General features: G+C 44.3%; 1 protein-coding gene across 4 annotated transcripts in view; it reads left to right on the top strand.

Annotated features, from left to right (window-relative positions):
- The window catches only part of TOX2 (TOX high mobility group box family member 2), a 1,178,640-nt gene that overhangs the window by 410,820 nt on the left and 745,757 nt on the right, over positions 1-22,063 (top strand). The window lies entirely within an intron of this gene.

Genomic DNA, 22,063 nt, shown 5'->3' with positions numbered 1-22,063 from the left:
AGCCCCTCTTTACTTGGAGACACGATTTAGTTCTGATCTTACACCTGTTTGCTTTGACCTAATTTCCATCTCCATCACTTGTGGAACTTCTTCCACGTAGCCCATGACATTACCTTCGAACATTTTGACATGAAAAATCACTCGGAACAAACATCACATTCTACTACTTCATTCTAAAAAAGAAAAATAATATACATTTGTGCACTAGCTCTTAAAAAGCGGAGCCTAGAAGGAGCAGGTTTCATCTGTGCAATTTGCTTCTCTTTTCTTATTTTTCTCAACTCTCAGATGAAAAATGAGAGTTCAAATGTATTCACTTTTCATTTTGAACAGAATAAGATTTTGAGTGAGGTGATATTCTTTAGAATTTTGAAATCCTTGAGATGTTGGCCATATTCTTTACCAGCCCCTTAATGAGTAGCGCATACACCTTTTTTGGAAAAATATTTATGTGTTGATATCCCAGGGCATCGCCCATTTCTAGCTCTCGATATCTCCCCCTTCAGTCTGGTTTTGTGGCCTTCAGATGAAGAGCTTACAGTACAAGAATGCATTTGTGCAACGGACATACATTGTGTGTAATTGACGTGGTTTTCTGCTGCACGTGTGTGAGGGTTTTGGGAAGGCTTGGCCGTCATTAGTGGGGAATGGTTGCTATGCTAATGTGCCGATTACTATATCAACCTTCTGTTGGAAGCAGGCAGTCCTGCCCGCTCCACACGAGCTCGGCTATTCTAGGAGTTATTTTCTCTGATAGTCGAGAAGACTTTATCCAAATATCTAATGATTTGTTTTCTAATTTGGAACAAGTACACCCAGTATTAGTGCTTTCATTTCAATATTCTCTTCCATCATCTCCTCTGAGGAACGGAGGAGACAAACGCGGATGCGGGCTAAATTGTTTTAGTCTTTCTTCTTGTTCTGTGGTTAATGATAGTGTGTGCCTTTCAATGTACACCTAGATCTTCGATCTTAGGTGGTGAACTTAAGTGAGAACATGTTGTAAATATGTTTGATTGAACTTCCGCTTCAAGTACTGCTTCTCCATAGACTCATCACAGCTCATTTGGATCACCCCAGGGTAGTGCTTGGTTTGTTTGACTGACTGACCAGAACTAATCTGAGGCAAGCGGCAGTCCATTAGGAGGGCGGGGACCCTTCTAGTGAACCTCCTTTTGGACAATCACAGTCCATTCATAAAGGTGGTGTCCCGTCTCCTATCCGTTCTCCAGCTGCAAGGGGTGCTGCTCTAAATTCTTGCAGCACAGCTGCCTGCAACCCCTTCAGACTTTTGCAGTGGGAGCTTTTTTGGACCCATGTCAACTTTTTCCAGTCCACACCCACCACCCTCTCCCCCACAGACCCCTGTGCTTCTTTTTTGCTGGGCCCCCATAACAATGAGGAAACAGCACTTCTCAATGACCCCAGGCTACTTAGAATTGCCAGGGACTCTTCTCCATTATAGAGTTGCACGAGACTCATCAGACTTGCAGCACAAGGGACAATGCACCTTCTGAACACCGAGTAGGAAACTACGTGGGTAGTTTTGCAAAAAAAAAGTATTGACATGTGGGGGGCCAGGGGGGACACTAACAGCAACACTTTGCACTAGGGCCCCTCCATGCAATATTCTGCATTTGCCAGACGGTATTTGAAAAAAGGGTTAAAACAGGCAAAATTAGCTTGATAGCTCTTTTTCACACTTGTTTTTGGAAAAGCTGTAAATGCCATTTGCCATTTACGGGATGACATTTAAAATGGATTCCTATGGAATCCTCTGGATTTTCCCACTGTAAAAAACAAAATGTTCCCATAGGAATCCATTGGTTTAATCCGGTCTCAAAATATCTTGCTTGCATAAAACCGAGCAGTTTTTGCAGGTGGAGTGGTAAAGGCAGGAGAAAACAGCGCCCCTGCTCTGAGCCCCGAGCAAGACGTAGTCCACTTACACCTTGGGGTTAAACCTTGCTTTTGTGCTAAGGTGACTTCAAAGATTAGCCAGCATATGTCCTATTGCGTTTTTTAAGTCCTGGACATTTCCTAATTACTTTTTTAGTTTTGGCTATTAGGTGACATTGTAAGCACTGTATATATGCTGAAACTATTGGCATGGGAATAAAAAAAATGGGAGGGAAATGTGAGGGGGAAACACAGCGTATGAGGGTTGTTTGGCTTTTTATCCACCTGCTGACCGCCTTCGGCATACTAGTCCCTATGATTATGATTGGTAATTTATAACGAGCTTAATACCCGAGGTTTCTAAGCACGGACCCGGGGATCGAACCTGTGTTGCTCCGCGTCTGCTTGCTTCCAAGGCGAGCGCATTGCCCCTGAGCTATCCTCCTGAGACAATGGCCATTGTTACCCACTAACAGCGCCTCCATGAAACAAAACACACATCTATCATCTTTTAACAGGATACTAATATTTCTAAGCAGATAACAGCTGCAAGGGAATGGCATAATTGATGCTGTAAACCAGCTCCAGCTTTAACAAAAATATAGTGAAGAGTGTCGACAGCCACTTAATTTATAAACAATATGTGTGTACTTGCATCTATTCCTTGCACTAAAGTCTTGTTAAAAGCGTCCATTGACATAGTACTTATGAGGCACTGTCATAATATGGCCAGTTACTAACACCATTTGGCAGCTGTTGCCATCATATGGCCAGGTTGTACCATTATGGCCGTGGCTGAAAAGTGCCTATAAAAATCACACACAAAAGGCTCAACAGTTGGTTTTGCCAATTCGTGTCTTGCATTGCCCCTGAATGTCTCAATCCGGCTGCGTCACATAGTTTATTAGACCAGGTAATTTTCTGTCCACATGCTCAGTAACCGTTGATGTGACTACTGGAAAGGAGGTTAGGATTTTCCAACACTCAGTCAGCATATGTCATGTAATAGGCATTTATGCTGTGCTGGTCATCACTGCAGGCTATTCCTGCCAACTAGTCTTGATGATCAAAGCAAACAAGTAACAGAGCACATGTACTTCTACAATTGTACACATTTCCCATCAAGGCTGAGAGTTCGGGGGCTTCAGAGCTACAATGTGTATGTTATTCGGCCTTCTAAATGTACACTTGTTATTTGAGATTATGCTGGCCAGTCTTCAAATAAAGTGGAAACATTGGGTATTGTGCCGGCAAATTAGGTCATTCATTCACAGATGTACAACCAAACAGCGAAGGCACATTTTACACCAGAAAAATATTCCTGAAGACCATTTGAATACTAACCTATATATCCAAATACTTTGAACAATCCACGTTTAGGCCCTGATTCATAGAATTATTTGCGTGTAACAAGAGGACTTGCGTGCCATTCTGCCCGCAAATCCCTGTTTGACGAATGGGTATTTGCAGGCAGAATGGCGCGCAAATCCTCTTTTTACGCGCAAACAATTCCATGAATCGGGGCATAAGGGGGTAGTGCGATCAGAACGGTAAATGCATCATATACCAAAGCCTACTTTAGAACTACTGTAAGGGACTAGGAACAATGGCAATTGTAATGCTTATTGTACAAGGTATACATATAATTTCATTCTCTAAATGTTTTAATATGTCACGTATAGGGTCCATCTACATTTCATCAATGTTCCATAGGCTTTGTTGGGTTAACGTGGATCAATGGCCACGGGCTTCCAAAATATACGGTATGCTCCTACCAGTGCAGGCAATTGCGCTTCCTCGTTAATTATGAGTGCAAGTCACCCAGTTAGCGATGCATTCAAAATGAGCATAATTTCCTTGGGTTTCATTTGCATAAATGTTTATCCACACCTCCGCAGCTGATTCACAATTCATCAGTTACGTGCTGGCATCTTGCAAATAAGTGCAGTTCTCCGCAGCAGCACTAGAAGCTCTCTACCATCGCAGGATTTGAAAAGAGCTTGGAACTGTCCGAGAACCACGCCGTGGCAATTGCAATCGGGGACTACCGAGGACATTGGCTGAGAAATGAGTTATTGATCCAATCACATTTCAGCATGTATTAAGCAGTGCATTGTCATTTGGATGCAGTCACCAATCTACATGAGAGATGATGTCAAATTCAAGCACTGCAAAAGAAAAGGATGGAATAGGAAACTGCACACAAAGGCTGCTAATTGAAAAGGCTCCCATTTTGTATGTTTAGAAATCTCAAAAAACTGCATTCATTGCTCCAAACCTAATTCTGTTAAATGGCGTCTCCGTTCTGAACTCATGTTAGAAATTGAAAGCGCATTGAAGATCATTCTTGGCTGTGCATTAAAAATCTGGGGGTGATTCCGCTACTGTCACTTGTTGCCATGAATGGAATTTCCTTCATTCAAACCGGAGGCTGGAGGTTAATCCTCCATTTCAACATCAAAATCTAGAGGAATTAACAAGAGCAGAATTAGTGCCCGCGGTAGTGCTCAAAATCCGCCCTGGTGATCTGTGCACGCCATGAACGGAGACTGACATGCCGTACTGCCACTAGTAATCTGCCGGTAATTCAGGCAGACCCGGTGGCAGTATTGGCAAGTGGGTTTGGCAGGAATTCCAGCGAAAATTACCGTTAAACTCGTAATAAACCCCGTTCTCGTTATCTGGTGTGAAATGACACCTGAATGACGCTCAATTTCAGAACATTGCCTCAATCTCGTATTCGCCATGAATATAAACACTGCCGTTTCCGACGCCCTAATTGCTCTCCTGGTCCAAACACTCCCTCATAGTTGTTAGCCTACCGCAGAAAAGATTCTACAAGGGCATGACACATGTCTCTTCAGATGCCATCATTACCTTCCCGAGCAGCCTCTCCCTTCGGGGAGCGCTCCCCGGCAATCACGCTGAAGAAATGTGGAATGGGTCTTACCCACCCCGGTATCTGCTGGCCATTTTATTGTATTTATTTATTTATTGTGCATTTGTAAGACGCTTATACGTCAAGTAAATTGTGTTTCAAAGCGCCCACAGGGCACTGGGGCGGGAACATGGAAACGAAAGGCAAATATAAGAACAATGAAGAGAAAGAAAGAGACGGTCCGACTCGGCCTTGTGAGCATTCAGAACGTGCAAGTGCAGGGAGAGAGAAGGGACAGGGCAGGGGAGGGTAAATGCTGGGAGTTCCCTGAGGGAAGAGCTAGGGAGTAAGCTGCAGGCAGCTGTTAAGTGCCTGGCAGAGATCGCTTGGTAAGAGTGGTCAACTTCCTATAGAAGAAGTGCAGGCTTGTGAGACAGCACAAGCCAGTGGGCGCCCAGAGGCATTGCCAAGACATGTAAAAATAAGAGAGCCCCTGCATCTGGGTTGAAATAAGAATGTAAAGCTCCCAATGTCCACAGGCATATAGTCAGCCGGGTGGAAGAAACCCACCCTTTCCTCTTCAGTGGCCATGCTACATGAGCACTCCAGCCCCCATAGACCATTCATGACCATTGGACTATACTGGGCTCTGCTAGACCTGCAAGTGGAATGAATGATAAACCTGGCCCTCCGTCGGCTGCACTGCCTGGCAGGAGTCTTTCATCTACCCCTCCTGCTCTTACCTCACACGATTGAAGAGTTCTAGTTATATCATGCTTGGATGATTGAAATGGTACTTGAAATTGGACTCCCTGCCACCAATCTCACTAAGCTTCGACGAGCCCAAAACAAACTTGCGTGCCAGTTGAAATAACCATACCACACCCCTCCAGCCATATGATGCATTGGCTGCCCATTTAACAGCGCACTCTCTTCTGGGGCCTGGAAAGGGCTTCCCTGCAGATAGCTTGGAGGATGGTCACCCCCTGTCGGCCGGCCTAGGGTCTCATTACTGAACCTTTGCACCAGTGCGGATCTATTTCGCATGGCATGAGCCAAGGGCAACAATTACTCTGGGGCAGAAATGTATTGAAATAATATGTATTTGTGCTAGGGCCATTTTTGCTCCCATGTCAAATCAACACCAGGTGTAACCGCTATTGGCCATCCTTCCCAATGGCTCGCTGTTTACATTATCGAGTCCAAGGCTTCTACGCAAACATGGAGATCCATTTCAACACTCAAAGAAGAACTTGGAAAGTATGAAGGCGCCCAAAAGGATCCCTCCAATGCTGAAGAACTAATGCCTGGGGTCTGCTTTTTGTTAAAACATCAAATTCCTCACCTACCCCCCTCGCCCCCGCACACACACAAACACAAACGTTTGCCCCATAAAGATATGAAAATCAAATAGCTCTTTTCATGAACCTGATAGTAAGTAAATGCAGTGCATCATCAATGATATGCCGGGTGAATATGGGCCATATTCACTGTGAGGTCCAGTGCAAAGGAGCACCATGTCACCATACAGCCTCTTAAATACTGTTATCATGTTACAGCTGCCCGAATAAAGGCACAGACCAAGGATGTAGGTAACATCCAATTTGTTGCTTCAGTGATACTGAGCAAAAACCTGAGAATACTCTTTGAATCGTCGCTGACTTTAGCCAACAATGTTGCTTTAAGCGCTGTCGATTTGGATCATGAATATTTTGAGAGGCAGGGATTAGAAGAGGCCCTTTGGTTTCTGCTACATGCCCCAGACTGCGTTGATTGCCCGCTCTCTCGCTCTGTCTGCGGCCTCCACCTTTGCGTGTCTGCTTCACACAGGGACATGGGAATCAAGGAGTCGGGGATCCGTGAGAGTTGGTCATGATGGCTAGAGAGAAGAGAGCACTATGTTTTAGTTTCTCCCTGGTTGAAAGAAGTCCGTAGTCTTCAAATGCTGGCAGAGATTCACCATCAAAACGTTTTTTGTATAGATTTTAGCCACTATTGGAGCTTATGCATGCTTCTCCAGTGGTTGAGCATCTTATGTGCCTTGGGACTCATCCCCAGATTGATACATTATGGATGCAAACCACTGTGTTAAGTAGGAAGTTCAAGGTTCAGACGGATGCTCTGCTTCCATTGATTGATTGGTTGTTTATAACGTGTCTAATACCCAGAGGTTTATAAGCGTGCACCCAGGGATCGAACCTGTGTTGCTTCGTGTCGTCTTGCTTCCAAGGCGAGCACATTGCCCCTGAGCTATCCTCCTGAGACCATTAATAAGGTTTCATTGGATCAACCTTTTGGTGGCCAACCAATCACTGGTGAAGTGCGACATGCATCCTTTGTGGGCTTCTCATGCTTTTTTCCCAGGTGTGGATTCAGATCTTGAATCCAGACATCTTTTATAAGCAGGTCATGTCTGGTTCTCACAACGGTTGTCCCAGGGCTCTGAAGCAGGCAGGAGTAATGACCATATATGACAACATTCAGATCCCACGCACTGTCTCGTAGGAACATATGTCTGGCTGTTCAACTCAGAACTGGGTTTACACAGGGTTTCCTGGTAGGGAAACCTTGGGATACTGCAGGTTGCACCAAACTACTGTAGTAGGCCAAGGATGTCACAATCCAGTGAAACCTGTACTGCCAGTTGTGGCAGGATCCTTACACAGGGAAGTAGAGTTAATTGGAAAGCATTAACCCTCAGGGCCTAGGGTTCAATCAGATCACAATTGATGCTCACATGCCTGATGAGACCTTTGATTAAGCCACATCAAGGAAAAAACACTTGGAGCCTTGCTACAAAAGTGCAAGATGGAACTTTCAGACTCATGGAATGTAAACGAAGTTACAGTTGCTCCGAGGGAATAGCACTAGTGCTCTTGTTAGTTCAACTGGTTTGCTGGATTGCTCAATTTCTATGCAACTGCTGAGCATCATGATGTCTTTTTGGGGGTTTATTTGTGGGATGAAGGAAACGAGTGTTGAATAGGACTGTAGTGTTCCTAATTTTCAGAGCTCTTTAGGGCGGGCGTCCGTCCACTGGAACATATGGCTCTCTAGACCAAGTTCTTAGTTTTGTACCTCTTCAGGCAGAGGTTATTCTCCTTCACCCAAAAAGGAGATATGTCTTTAATACGAAGAGATGTTACTGCACTTCTCTGGTTAATTTCCCAAGGTCGAGTTAAAGCTTACCATCATAGACATATATTGGGATTGGAGGCCGATGTCGAGCTTTTGAGGAACCAATGAATCCACCGTGACACCATTTAAGATGTTACGTTTTGGGCTTCCGTAATATATTAGAGTTGTCGTGTAACCTTGACTTGAAGAAACATGTGGGAGATTGGAAATCTGGTAATGGATGGAGAACTCCTTTTGGGTTAGTTTTCGGTTTCTTTGGATTAGGATTATAAGAGTGTCATGGAAGTTTTGGTTCTGCAGTGCTCGGGGATGAAATGCTGGTTCAAACGCAGACAGATTGATCATGGATGTGCAGGAGGAAGGGTATGGTATGTTTCATGGTTCGCTTGAATTGTATAACAGCGATTGAGTGTTCCTGTTGACAAATAAGGAGAATACCTTCTGACTCCTTTGCAGCCAATGGGGACAGGTTTGTCAATTATATTGTTGGAATTGATGGGTAACCAAACTCTGGGTTTGTGGCACTATTCTCACTCCTCTCGTCTATTACTCGTAATGTGTCTGTGATGGTTGAGGGGGCTTGAGAATTTCCAATTGATAATGCTGATAAAGTAAGGATTTGCCTACATTTGCCTTTTCTGAGATAATTGTTCAGGCTAAAGTGAAATGGTCTAGTTGAATAGGACTTTTACTGGGTGTTATTGCTATTGAGGTGCAACCAATTGTATAATGCTGTTCCTAAGGGCTGTACTTCTACCTGGCACATTTAGGATGATCCTGGTGAGGTAGAAGTTGCATGAATGCAGTGCATGGCTAGTTCCACAATATCCGGTGTGTGTGTGTGTGTGTGGAACAAGTAGTGCCATTAGTAGAAACACTGTCTTAATTTCCTGGAACCATTTACTACAAATAACATCAAGCTCGTTGGCCATGCTTCAGACCCAAGGGTAAACGAATATTAATGGCCCAATATAAAAACTGAATGGAGACCCACAAGATGGAAATGCTTACTAGAGATATTAAAGAAATGATCTAGGCTCTTATTTAAAAAAAATTAGAAAACTGTTTGGTTTTTAATTAATAGTACGGATCCGTTTCAGTCACTTGCACAGCTAAATCCTATCCCAGAATTGGATTGGTGTACGTTTTATCCTGGGAAATTTAGTCACACATTTTATATAACTGTGGCATTTGCTACGAAGGATTTACTACTATGGCTGAAGATTATTGAACCCCAAGGGATTGAATCACTTATCGTCATGGAAAAAAACTCCAGAGACTTGGACCTGATGGGCGAAGGAACCCATCCCTGACAGCAAATCCATCTTCGTGGTCTGTAATGCTGTGCAACCTTTTCACTGATATCCTACTGAGAGGCCTACTACCAAACACTTGGACTCAAAGTTACAGTGTTCCTATCAATATGTACGGCTTAAGGTAAATCCCAGAGAGTTATCACCCTATTGCCCTACTTGATTCAACCAGCAACATTTTAGCTGCACTTGTTTTAAGGGAACTCGAACAATCGGCACTAGATAATATCTTATAATTCCAGACTGGATTTAGAAAGGTCACAGTGTGAACCCTTAATGGCCACATCGTTAAAGTCCTCCCTCACAAAGCTCCTTTGAAGGGCAGAAAACCACATGGCATGCGCAGACCTTTCAGTGGCATTTGACTGAGTTGATAGAAGCCTCCTTTGGAATAAGTTATTAAATTGGGGGAATCCAGGTGTGTTGTTGAACATTCTAATACTGCTTCACACAGGCACCACAGTACAAGTGCGGCTGAATATGACTGGTTGCCTCACCAAGGCGATAAACACCTCACTAGGATTGAGGCAGGACGGCATGGTCATTTATTTCTAGCATATATGCTATCTACAGACAATCAGGGTCCTCTCCACCTGGAATCTGACAGCTGACCATAAGAGTGCTGGTATTTGCAGATGACACTATGATGTGTAATGCCACATGCAGTGGCCTAGACCGTCCTCTAGAGGCATTTGTGAATTATATTAGAGAGACTGCTCTCGCGATCAATGAAAACAAATTGTGTGGGATAGTTTCTAATAATAACAGGAAACCAATTGGACACAATTGGTATCTAAGCAAAAGACCACTAAAGACAACCAATCATATTGTCTACTTGGGGTTCCCACTGTAGTCCAAAAAAAACGATCTTTGTTAATTTTTGCTAGATTAAAAACTAAACTAGTGCATTTAACCGGCCAAATGAGGAAATATACATCAAATATTGCTTATTCACTATCAGTTCACTTATAACATTTTACTAGGGAAAAGTAATTCCTACTTTGTTATATCGACTTGAAGTCTTAAATGTATCGTTAGACTTTTCCCTTGATAAACTGGAGGGTTATCTATGGAAAAGTACCTTAAGGCTAACCTCGAGTTTACCCATAACTTTAATCTGAATTGAATTGGGTCTCCAATCAATGGATTCTATTGTTATATATAAAACATTTACCTTATTTTCGAAGATCCTGAAATCCCAAACTAAATCCCTGTAAGTGAACTTACACACAGCTTGGAGAGCCGATTCAGAACCCTTACTAACAAAAATGCACAAGAACAGCACGAATATCCCAGAAAATGTTGGCACCAACTTGGAAGATCTAATGTTGAAGCCTTACAAGTTTAAAAGGAAAATTGCTTTATGGGACTGGCCCATGCAACAACACAATTTGAGGGAACATAGAGTTTATAGTCATTATAAAGGCATAATAGGTTTTATCCCCTCTGTTAATTTCCCGAGCCACGAATACGGACAACATTTCTGAGGTTGTGGTTGAATATACTTTGCACCTTGGATGTCATGGGGTCCCCGAAGAGGCATTTCCCCTTGTAGAAGATTTTGCCGACTCTGTAAGAATGTGAACGCTAAGGAAAATTGGACACATCTCCTGCTTCATTCAATGTGGTGAGACCATGTCCATTGGGTCTCGCTGGTCAGGTAACTACATTTGCAGATCATGTACTGGGTGCAAGGAAATATTGAGGGGCCGTCTTTTAGCCTTTTCCCACAGGACTATAGTAAACGATTTAGTTCACTCAATCAAAGGGCTTTACAGTATTTTGGTGAAGGATACATATACAGGATTAGTAATAACTAACTGTTGTTTTTTAGGAGGTGTACCAGAGCTATATCCTTTCCCGCGTTTGATAATTTTGTGATGACCGAATTGATTCACCAATGTTGAAGGATTGCACATTGTCTTTATATATGATGCCTAAGAACAATATTTTGTTATATATTTTATATAATCTAGACTTGATTTTACAGTTTCAATTATGATGGCGGTGGACCTTATACTGTTTTATTATGATGTTTAGGAATAATATTTGTGTACCTTTTAGTACATTGGTAATTAAAATGTGTAAGGTTTTGTAAACCAAATCATACCATAAAAAAATATCTGGAGTGAATGCACACCATTGATTGAAACTGTATGTGTGGGATTGCCTCAAATGGTTAGTACTTCATAAGTTCCAAACTCACTTTCCACCTCACATTCCCTGCTCATATACTGAAATGCATGATTCATCACAGAGATCTATCTGCGTTCTGTGGGAGAGGAAAGGAAAGGACCCACAGTCCTCACCTCCTTCCATGTGACTGGGCTAAAATGTTCTGCCACTGTAAATGCTATCAGTAAATCAATGCACCTATGTTCTGGGTGGTCTGATACTTTTGACCACAATTTAGTGGTAGTAAACGACATGTTGAGGAAGCCCTCCGTATAGGGGATTGTGATTCAGTTTTTTCATAAGCAGATTGCACTGCAAAATGCAACATTGGATTGGCAAATAGTCATGGAACTTCTTGCTAGGGAGATCCCAATGGACACGAGCACTGGCTAAAACCTCTGTATCCTCCCCATACAGGTGAGGTCTCCCATCTGGAAACTGAACGCCTCTGGCACAATCCACCTGGAAAATGCAGGGACAGTTGTTCCTGGTTCTACAAGCACCAACAGTTAAACACAACACCTTGTCTTTTCCCTCTACTTCCCTAACCTCCACCCCTTTTCCATTTAAGATCCACATGAGAACATGAGCACTGCATCAGTTTGCGGTACAAGTCCTAATATCTTGTCATAACATTACCTAACATTTGAAAGGGCGTCAGGATTTCAACTTCTTGCAAGTCACCAATTTTAATAAGGCGCAAGGGCAACTGGAAAAAAGGCCTTGTAACAAAAAGTTGTTTGTTGCCTTTTCTTTGCTACTTGCACACTCTAGTTATGTAATGCAGGTATAAAAAACAGCTCGAAGACTTAAGAGCTTCCACTGTCTTCAGTAGATTATGTTATGCTATTTGATATTTGTATAGCACCTTCTGCCATTGGTGTGGCCCCAAAGCGCTGAGCAGACATGTAAATGACAGGGGCTTTACAACACGTGTGAACATTTATTGCCAAATCAGTGATAGACAGACATGACTATGTTAAAGCAATTTTTCATGCAGCACATATTACAAAGGCATAGGGAAGAGTGCTGTGTCGTTGGCTTTGTGAAAGCTGGAACGCATTTTTTGTGGGAATCGGCTGTATTCTGTGGGTCACTGCGCAAGAGTGGGAGAGGGTGATGTAAAAAGCCTGTCAATCCCCAGGGCAACTGTGTACGGTTGAGGGCTCTGCTGTACGTTATGTGCAGGACACCTGCCTCGATGGGTAACATGCATTTGACATGTAATGTGCATGCAGAAAGTGAGATAAAACACAGATACCACCCTTAGTAGGTCCTCTTGTCTGTACCATCTTTGTAGAGTAGAAAATACTGTGTTGGCTTTGGGCGTGGTGGAGATAATGCATAGTCGTCTATGGAAAATCAAGCTTGTCATGAGTGCCATTGCCGGTCTCCTGGTAGTATTTTCCACTCAGAGTTTTCTTCGATGCGAGGCGGGAGGTCCTTCGTATAGTGCAGTGGCATAGTCAATGCTTGAAAAGATGATTACAAAAATAGCAGAGAACAACAAATATAACCACAATGCAAAACAACGTAATGTGTTGTATCTATTCTAATTAATTGATAGATTTGATAAGGTGCTAAAAAAGTCACAAAGAAAATATCCTTGTGTTTCTCAATTACAACATTATTTTAATTATTAACATTGATAAGGTTGTAAAACATGCCAAAAAACATATATTACCAGGTGTAAATTGTAAAACAAATGTAGAATCAAAATAATAAGGACAATAGTTGATGATATGAATCAACGTACAATGTACTCCTATAGATAACAAGGTCAGACAAGATACAAATAAATCACATTCTGAGAAAATGCACAAAAGAGCATACAGTGGTTGTTACTCACTTTGAATTGTGAGTGGGCGTATTTAGCTATAGCGTGTATTCTGCATTCCCGTACAATGCTGTACATGATTCGACAGTGTCTATGCTTGCAGAATCCTCATACAGGGGACATCTGGCATTACCCTGAATGATAAAACACGATCAATCAATGGTCATGTCTAAAAATACTACAAAAATAGCAGAGGCTTTGTGTAGAAAGGTCCAGAAATGAGAAATGCAGCGAAGGATCCGTATGCGGAGGAAACCGTTTTTTAACACTGAGTCGATGTGACATGACAGAGTCGGATCTGAGTCCATAATTTAACCAAGATTTTTTAGTGTGTTGGAAATGGGGGGGGTGGGAGTGCTGGGAGGGCGCTAGAGTGGGTGGGCCAGAGGGTGGGTTGGAGAAGAGGATGGTTTTTCCACATAGCATGATCTCGGTTTTGCCATTTGAGATGTTGAGGATGAGTTTGTTGTCGTTGGCATGGTTGTAGCAAGATAGGCTATGATCAAGAAAAAGGTCAGGCAGCAGGCTCAGGTAGAGGTTAAAAAAGAGATGGGGGAGAAAGAGGCACTTTGTGGTACCCGTGGGGGACTGGCTGGGGTACTGAGGAGAACAAAGATAAATTAATGATTTGTGCTTTTTTTGAGAGTAAGGAAGATAGCCATTTCAGAGCTATGTCCCCAATGCCTAGAGTATGTAATCTCTCGGTCAGGATGGAGTGGTCTATGGTATTGGATGCTGCCGAGAGGTCGAGCAGGATTAGGGCAGCACATCCATCTGAGTCAGTGTGTCTTTTTAGGTCATCGCAGATGGAAACTAAGCAGGATTCTGTTCCGCTAACTGGTCTGAAGCCTGTTTCTGCAGCGTCTAAGATCTTGCTGAATTCTAAGAGGCAGACTGCTGGTCCGTCCACTAACTGCTCAGTATCCTCCGATAAGCAACGGGGGTTTAGGGTAGAGTACTCGTCTTCACACCCTCACACTGTCAGGAGGGCATTTCTGACGCAGTGCGGATGGAAATTGAGGAAAGTTTGAAGACGTTGGAAATGCTGTATGTGTAGACCCAAGAGCAGTCCCACATCTTGGAGAAGGGGAGCCAACATTTGTGAGCCACGGACACAAGATCTGTACTGAGGAATATGTACACTGGCAGGTACGGGCCGAGTGGGCATCTCGGCTGGCGGCTATGACGCATGTTCGCTCATAGGGTAGTTCTTGCACTTTTGAAGCTATTGTTACAGTATCTGTGTATATACGACTGCACCTGGGAATGTGGGGTGTTTTTGTTTAGCACGTAATGAGTACAGCTAGTGTATGAGGCTTTAACTGGCATAAGAAAGCAGGAATTTGCCATATGGAGGTTACACTGGCATTTGAGAGCAGTGCTCCCTGCCTGATTTGGCTTTGCTGTGTGTAATCCAACCATACCACACACTTACCCATAGCATATCAAGGCAGTGCCACAGTTAAAATGTGGTTGGCAACTAAAATAGTCGCGCGTTGTAATGTCACTTCTTGTGAGGTCACCAGAGCCAGACGTTATGCAGCATCACTTCATGTGATGTCATAATAGTCAAAGGCCATGTGATATTGGACATGCAATGCCACCTGCAATACTCCTGGCATTTTGACGTTGACGTCCCAAACTCTGACTCATTCACTTCTTTGCTTTTGTGACAAATCTCAATATTGCTGTGTTGGTCAGTTTCAACCGCCAAAAACACATGCACTTGAAAATCTCCAGTGCATGAATAAATATCCACATAGGCATTTCTGATCAGGAGAAAAAGGGGACACCATTGTTTACAGTGGGTTGAACAGATGTGATATCATAGGTAGGCCTTGGGAGTTTTGCACATCCATCAGGAAATCAGTGCCTCTAATTCACGGACAAGTTGATTGTCATAAGTTTATAACAGGGCTTTTTGTTTGTATACTAGATCAGGACTCTCAAAATGTACTTGCCCACTCACATTGGCGTGCAGATTTTATGAAGGACAAGTTCAATTTTCATAGCACTCGACCTTGCTGGCGAGTACGGGGATGTTTGAAACTTATTTGACATTTACTGCAAACAAACTGTTGTAAATGGCAAATAAGAGTTTAACTCTGGCTGGCTTGCCTCTAATGCCAGCATTGCACTAAATATGAATTGTGCTTATCGTGACATGTACCATTTTACAGAAAGCACTGGAAAATATGTTGTCACCCATCACCATGAGGCGAGTGCATTTCTTTTAGGCCAGGTATGAGAATTAAGAAGCTTTCCCTGCAGGTTTAGTTCAATTTCTTTGAATGTGCATGTCCTGTAGATATGGCAATGGAACTACTTTGGTCAAGCCAGCTGTAACAATGACAAGAGAAAGGTGCCAACTAAATGATTGCACATCTGTCTGAATTTTTGATCCGAAATGCTATCACGATAGCGGACGTTAACTTTCTCCGAAATGAAGTTTAATTTGAACATACCAATATAGATTTTGGTATAAATGATTTTGAGACTCACAGGGTGATTTATTAATAAGGCATTGGGATAAAGTATAGACAGAATGACTGCCTGAGAATTTTTCCAGTGTACCTACAAATGAAAACAATATATTCATCAATTTGATAATAGACTTTTTTGGTTCTGTGGCTTCATCAGCATTCTTGACCTTGTGCAGTTAATCATGTTGTCGGGGTTGAGGGCTAGTGTTGCAACATAATAATGAAATGTGTATGTGCTCTTGCTATTTCAGTGTTGCTCCGTGGCACTATAGATAGCAGGTGTGACCATAACCCAGTTCTTGGTGCTTAGTTTGCTCACCTTATCAGGATGAAACGCTGCATCGAATTTGCCGTGATTCACATGTGTGACATGCAGGTCTGACAAAGATCTCCTCAAGAAGTGCTGAACTCACTGTCACCTTACCATCTCACATACCAAAACAACAGACCTTTCTCGTTGACCTCCGTGTTTTTTCTTCTTTTTTGCTCCGTCACATGATCCAAAATTGTTTTGACTTAAAACCACCTCTTTAGTTGGAACATTTTCAGATCTAAAAAAAGGACTTGTGTGACCATAACATTTAATGTGCAATTCCATTGTTGTACTTTGAAGTGAACAAATATAAGACTGGCTTGCTGACATAAACACTTTCTTTTTTGTAAACTTTATTTATCGGTTTTCACAGATATTCAACAGAATTCAGTAACAGGTAACATTTTATCTAATAACTTAACATCGATATTAACGTATACAGTAAGTTGATCATTTCAATAGTTTAACAATTCCTAAAAGGTTATAGATATTCAACAGAGTAAACTAATAAAAATATCAACACTACACTGTTACCAACCTTCTGAACACGTTAACTATAGTTGTAGATTTACTGGGGACCAGAAAATAGAGAAAAACAACACAAAACAACGTTCACGAATACACACCTTTATATTGCCCTTGTTCAAAATGTCTTAAGCTTGATACCAACACCAATAACAAACAGTTGACAAGAAATATTTCGGAAATGCTCTCTTCCTTAAGTGAGACATGTGATTGGGTCAGGCACCTGAACCTGCAAGAGGGAAGAGAGGGAATGGGGACCCGTCTCAACCTCGGCCAGGAGGCCTACGACCGGAGTACCCAGAGCCAGTCCGTCTCAGAGGGGGGGTTGAGAGGGTCCAGGTCTCTGTGCCTACAAGTGCCTGCATGAGTACCACCAACTCTGGCTCCATATCTGTTGTGCACAATGCCCGCCAGTCTTCTTCCTTTCTTTCCACAGAACTACGCTTCCTAGCATGCCTTGAGGGATAATGTCGAACCGACAGCGCACCGCAGAGAGAGGCGGCAACCGGCAAAGCAGGTGGGAAATGCTGCGCGCAGCCTACCTGCAATACTAGAGCTGAAACCAACCAGACACATTGTAATTTGCCCACATTTGGCAGATAAAGCCAGCGGTTCGCCACAGGAACCAGATGACAGGGGATTGGGACCAGAGCAGTGTAGGTTGTTCGGGTGAGGTCAAGTGAGGAGAAAGAGGACAAAGAGACCTGTAAGAGGAAGGACAGTGCAGCAGGATGTGGAGGAGACATTTCAAGACCATGTGCACGGTAAGGTACTAGTTGCTAGGAGAAAGGGGTACTTGAGTTTGCATGCAAGGTGAGTGAGTGAGATTACGAGAAAGAGTAGGGGATTGGGATTGAGGGTTATTGAGAAGGGTGACTAGGAGAGTGAGTGGAAGATATTGATATTGATAAGTTATTTATATAGCGCCTTAATCCAAAGCGCTTTACAGAGCACATATTTACATACAATATCACCCAACCGAAATTGGTACTCATTAATCGACCTCGGAAGGATGAAAGGATGAGTTGGCCTTGCCGGGATTCAAACCTGCGACCTGCAGATCACGCTCAGATCGCAGCAGCGAGCGCTCAACCCGCTGAGCTATCTTACCGGCTGTGGACTGTGGAAGTGAGTAGTACGAGGGGAGTGTAGTCGAGTGGGAGGAGTAGCGAGTTGTGGGGGGAGAGTGCAGTAGTGCAGTAGAGAGGAGTAGGAGGAGGAGAGTGTAGTAGAGAGTAGTGGGAAAATAATGCAGTAGAGATAGAGAGTAGAGGGAGGAGAGAGTAATAGAGCAGTGAGATGAGAGTAGAGAGTAGTGGAGCAAGATGAGAAGGTGGTAGTGGGAAATCGAAGAATTGACTACTGGTGACTAGTGGAGAGAGCAGTAGGGAAGATTGGAGGGTGGAGGTAGACAACGGAGAGAGAAATAAGGAGGAAAATTGGAGGGACAGAAGAGGGGGCGTGCGGTAGAGAGGAGAGACAGCGAGAGGAGTATCAGGGAGGAGAGTATGAGTAAGGGAAAGGAGACAGAGAGAAGCTCTTCTTGAGGAGTACAAGGACATGCAAGGGAAGGGCAAGTGGAGATTGGGTGTTTTAAGGCACTTAACCCAGTTAGAAAACCATTGTGATTCTTGGGGGACCCCTGAATAGGGTTCACCCAGGAGTTCCCATGGGGAGAGAAGCAGAAGACGTTGTTTTCCTTTAGGCCAACCCAATCAGTCGTACAGATTTTTAGTTAGTCGGGGTTACTGATCTCTAGTGACAATCTTGGCTATTGGGGACACATGGGGTAGGGAGGGAAACCCCATGGGGAGATGCGAGAGTGACGGATGGCCCTCAATGAGCCCCTTATCAGAAACTTCAATACAAACATTTGCACCTTCCTTGCGAGTTGGTGTGTTCCTTGGGCCATCTGTGACACAAGACAGGACACTCCATACTGGAGTACTTGCTCACAGATAGCAGTTACATCGCTATAAGCAGACACATTGATAGTCCATTAGGGTTCAGTAAATGTATCCCCAATCTATACAATTAAGCATGTTTAATGTGCACGACTCAAACGCAGTGAAGCTCTCCCGCTGTGGCTGGTAGTTCACAAAAGTTTCCCATTTTATGCAGGGTGAATTGACACTAGGCAGAATACCCTGTTTTTCAAAATCCAATTAAAGACCTTGTCAGGCAGATTAGGCACCTAACATACTCTCTTGTCTAGATGCCTCCTCATTTAACAGGCAATAACTTTCTTCCAACCGTAAGCTTGTGTTATTTTGGGTATCCCCCACCCCCCACAACACCACACATAAGGGTGCTGCAGTAGCTTTACTTAACCCCTCATTCCTCCTCAGTAGTATTTATTTATTTTGGCCATAAAATAGACCCCATGCTTTCATTTTACCAATCCCCCACATGTATCTAATTCTGTCATCTATGTCATCCTATCAAGAGCTTAAACATGGATCTTTACTATGAAGTGAAACTCTTATAACCCATGGGATCATGAGTGCTTTTCTGCACAGGTTACATTCTGCATGTGGTTACGCAGGGCAGCACGGGGCTCATTAGCCACTCGGAGTGCGCGCTCTCCCCATCTTCTTGCTGGAAACATGGAACAATGTGTTCTCACTGGTGAAAGAGGGCAAGCAGATCCTTGTTTACGAAAATGCCCTCGCCACTGAGTGACACAATGGGAAGACCAACTGCCAATTGCATGCTTGGATGCTCGAAAAGAATTCTAAATTGCTCTCTTCCTATGCCCAGACGCTTCGTACGAATTATGGTTAAGAAAAGGAAATGCTGACTGGATTTGACGTTTGTTTTCTTCATGAGAGCGTTTTTCGATACAGACTTTAAAATTGTCCAAATGAACGACGACAGCGAAATACTGGAAGTGTCCACTAGCACGAAGAAATCAACAAGAAACCCCTTTTTTCAGAGACCACCTGGAACCATTGCAATAAATGGTTCCGACCATCAAAAAATAATATAAGTTGTTTACCTCGGGCTACAAAAGCGGATGCACCACTCTGACCCGGAAGTCTTTTCTATTTTAGCAAGCCCAGTGAACATGACAAGACAATTACGGCCCTTCAGACTCACTGAGGCTGAATACCTCATGCACCGGACCACCACAAAAAACAGCCACAGATCAATGGAAAATATGTCAAAATCAAATGCCTTCACTCCAGGGGGTCTGGTCATTCCCAGAAGCCCTCTGCCACAATAACCTAAAGCGGTGTCCCCCCGGACCCTTGCCACACAGGCTAAGGCCAGAAAGCCTCACCAGAGCAAAAGTATACGGAAAGGTAATTGTGAAAGTCAGCGGGCTCCACAGCTCAGAGAAAAATGCTAAGAAGTCGTATAGTACAGATACAAGTGTTGATAAACTGCAACAGAGTAGTGGAAGTGCCAAAAACAGATCATGGTCCTGGCCAAAATCCTGACCTGCAAACTCTTGCTCCAGCTCTACCATACTTACTGTGTTGTAGAACTGGCATGTAGGCACCAGAAAGAATTAACACGAACGCTTCCTGTACTCCTGTCAAAGGAGAGAACCGTGATTTGCAAAGGGACCCCGACTGAGCCGAGAAGTGACAGGACTGCCTTAGCAGTTCCACGACGTTCTACCTGAGAAAAAGTGCAATTGAAAGAAAATGTACACAAAAACACGTAGGGCCTCATTTACAAAAAAAAAGTGTTAAGACCGCGCAAAGTAGTTGGCGCGAGAAAGAATATTGCGCGGACAAAAAGATTTGCTATGGGAACCGATTCACAAACGTGCGCAGCAACCTACAGCGCAAAGAATGAGTAACGCCTGAAATGCCCACAACAGGCCCCCATCACAAACAAAACTTAGCGACGTTGAACAACCTTTGCACCGGACTATGGAAAAAAGTAATCAAAGATTACTTATCTGTAATCACCATTAATCCCTCTCAACTCCTGCAACCAACAAGTCCACGTCCCGGTACCCCCACTAAACTGCACCCCTGCCCTCTAACTTAAAGCAGCATCCGTGATACCTGACAAAAAGTGTCTCGGCCCCCTAACTTGAAGCAGTACCAGTGTACCCCTATGAAACTACGCCATTGCACGCTAACTTAAAGCAGCACCTGCAAGTCCACCCTTGTCCGAGTACCCCCACTGGCCTGTGCCCAAACCCCCCCAACTCAAGGCAGTACTCTCAAGTCCACCCTCATCCCAGTACCCCCATTGACACGTTCTCCCAATTTCCCAACTCGAAGAAGCACCTGCAAGTCTGCACTCGTCCCAGTAACCCCACTCACCTGTGCCCCAACCCGCCAACCCAAGGTAGCACTCGCAAGTCACCCTCATCCCAGTACCCCCACTGACCTGTACCCCAACCCCCCAACGGAAGGCAGCTCCTGCAAGTCCATCCTCATCCCAGTCTCCTCACTGGCCTGTGCCTCAACCCCCACTCAAAGCAGCACCCGCAAGTCTGCCTTCGTCACAGTGCTCCCACTGACTTGCACCGCAACCCAAGGCAGCACCTGCAAGTCCTCGTCCCAGTACCCCCACTGACCTGTGCCCTAACTCAAGGCTCCACTCGCAGGTCTACCCGTGTTCCAGTACCCACCCTGCCCTGTACCCAAGCCCCCATCCCAAGGCTGCACCCGCAAGTCTGCCCTCAGTCCCAGTACCCCCACTGACCTGTGCCCCAACCCAAGGCCGCACCCACAAGTCTGCCCTCAGTCCCAGTACCCCCACTGACCTGTGCCCCAACCTACCCAGCCCAAGGCAGCACCTGCAAGTCCACCCTCATCCCAGTACCCCCAATGACCTGTCTCCCAACCCCCCAACTTAAGGCAGCACCCGCAAGTCCAACCTCGTTCCATTACCCCCACTGACCTGTACCCCAACCCCCAACCTAAGGCATTTTGCGCAAGTCCGCCTTTGTCCCAGTAACCCCACTGACCTGCACCCCATACCAAGGCAGCACTGCCAAGACCGCCCTCATCCCAGTACCCCTACTGACCTGTGCCTCAAACCCCCAAACCCAAGGCAGCATCCGCAAGTCTGCCCTCGCCCCAGTCCAATGTGGAGCACCAACCTACCTCAACTCGTCTGGCCTGGTTCCAGCATGAGGTATGCGTGCCAAACTTCCTCCTCTAACATGAACACCTGGGAGCAGTGCTGTTGAATCCAGGACCGTAGCATCTTCCGTGGCTCCCTGTTGGATCCCACTCAGCTGCACATCAATAGCCAACCAAACAGTTATAATGCTACACTTTGGTCCCTCAATGTACAGGTGACAAAGTGTACATGCGATGTGCGTAGCCCAGTGATCCAGAGTGAGGCCACATCCCACTTCACCATCCACAGTGCCAATGAGCCACACCTGTGAATGAAGTGTGAGCACATCCACATTGATAAGCAAGTGCCAAAGGGACCCCAAAACATCAGTGGCACACGGGGCACAATGTGCAATGAACAGACCCTTGAGTAGTGAATGGGTAGAGGTGAATGAGCTGGCACCAGATA

Source organism: Ambystoma mexicanum, chromosome 3p (genome assembly GCF_040938575.1).
Source record: "Ambystoma mexicanum isolate Mex_15411 chromosome 3p, UKY_AmexF1_1, whole genome shotgun sequence".
NCBI classification, from domain to species: Eukaryota; Metazoa; Chordata; class Amphibia; order Caudata; family Ambystomatidae; genus Ambystoma; species Ambystoma mexicanum.
This window is presented reverse-complemented; position numbering and strand designations above follow the sequence as displayed.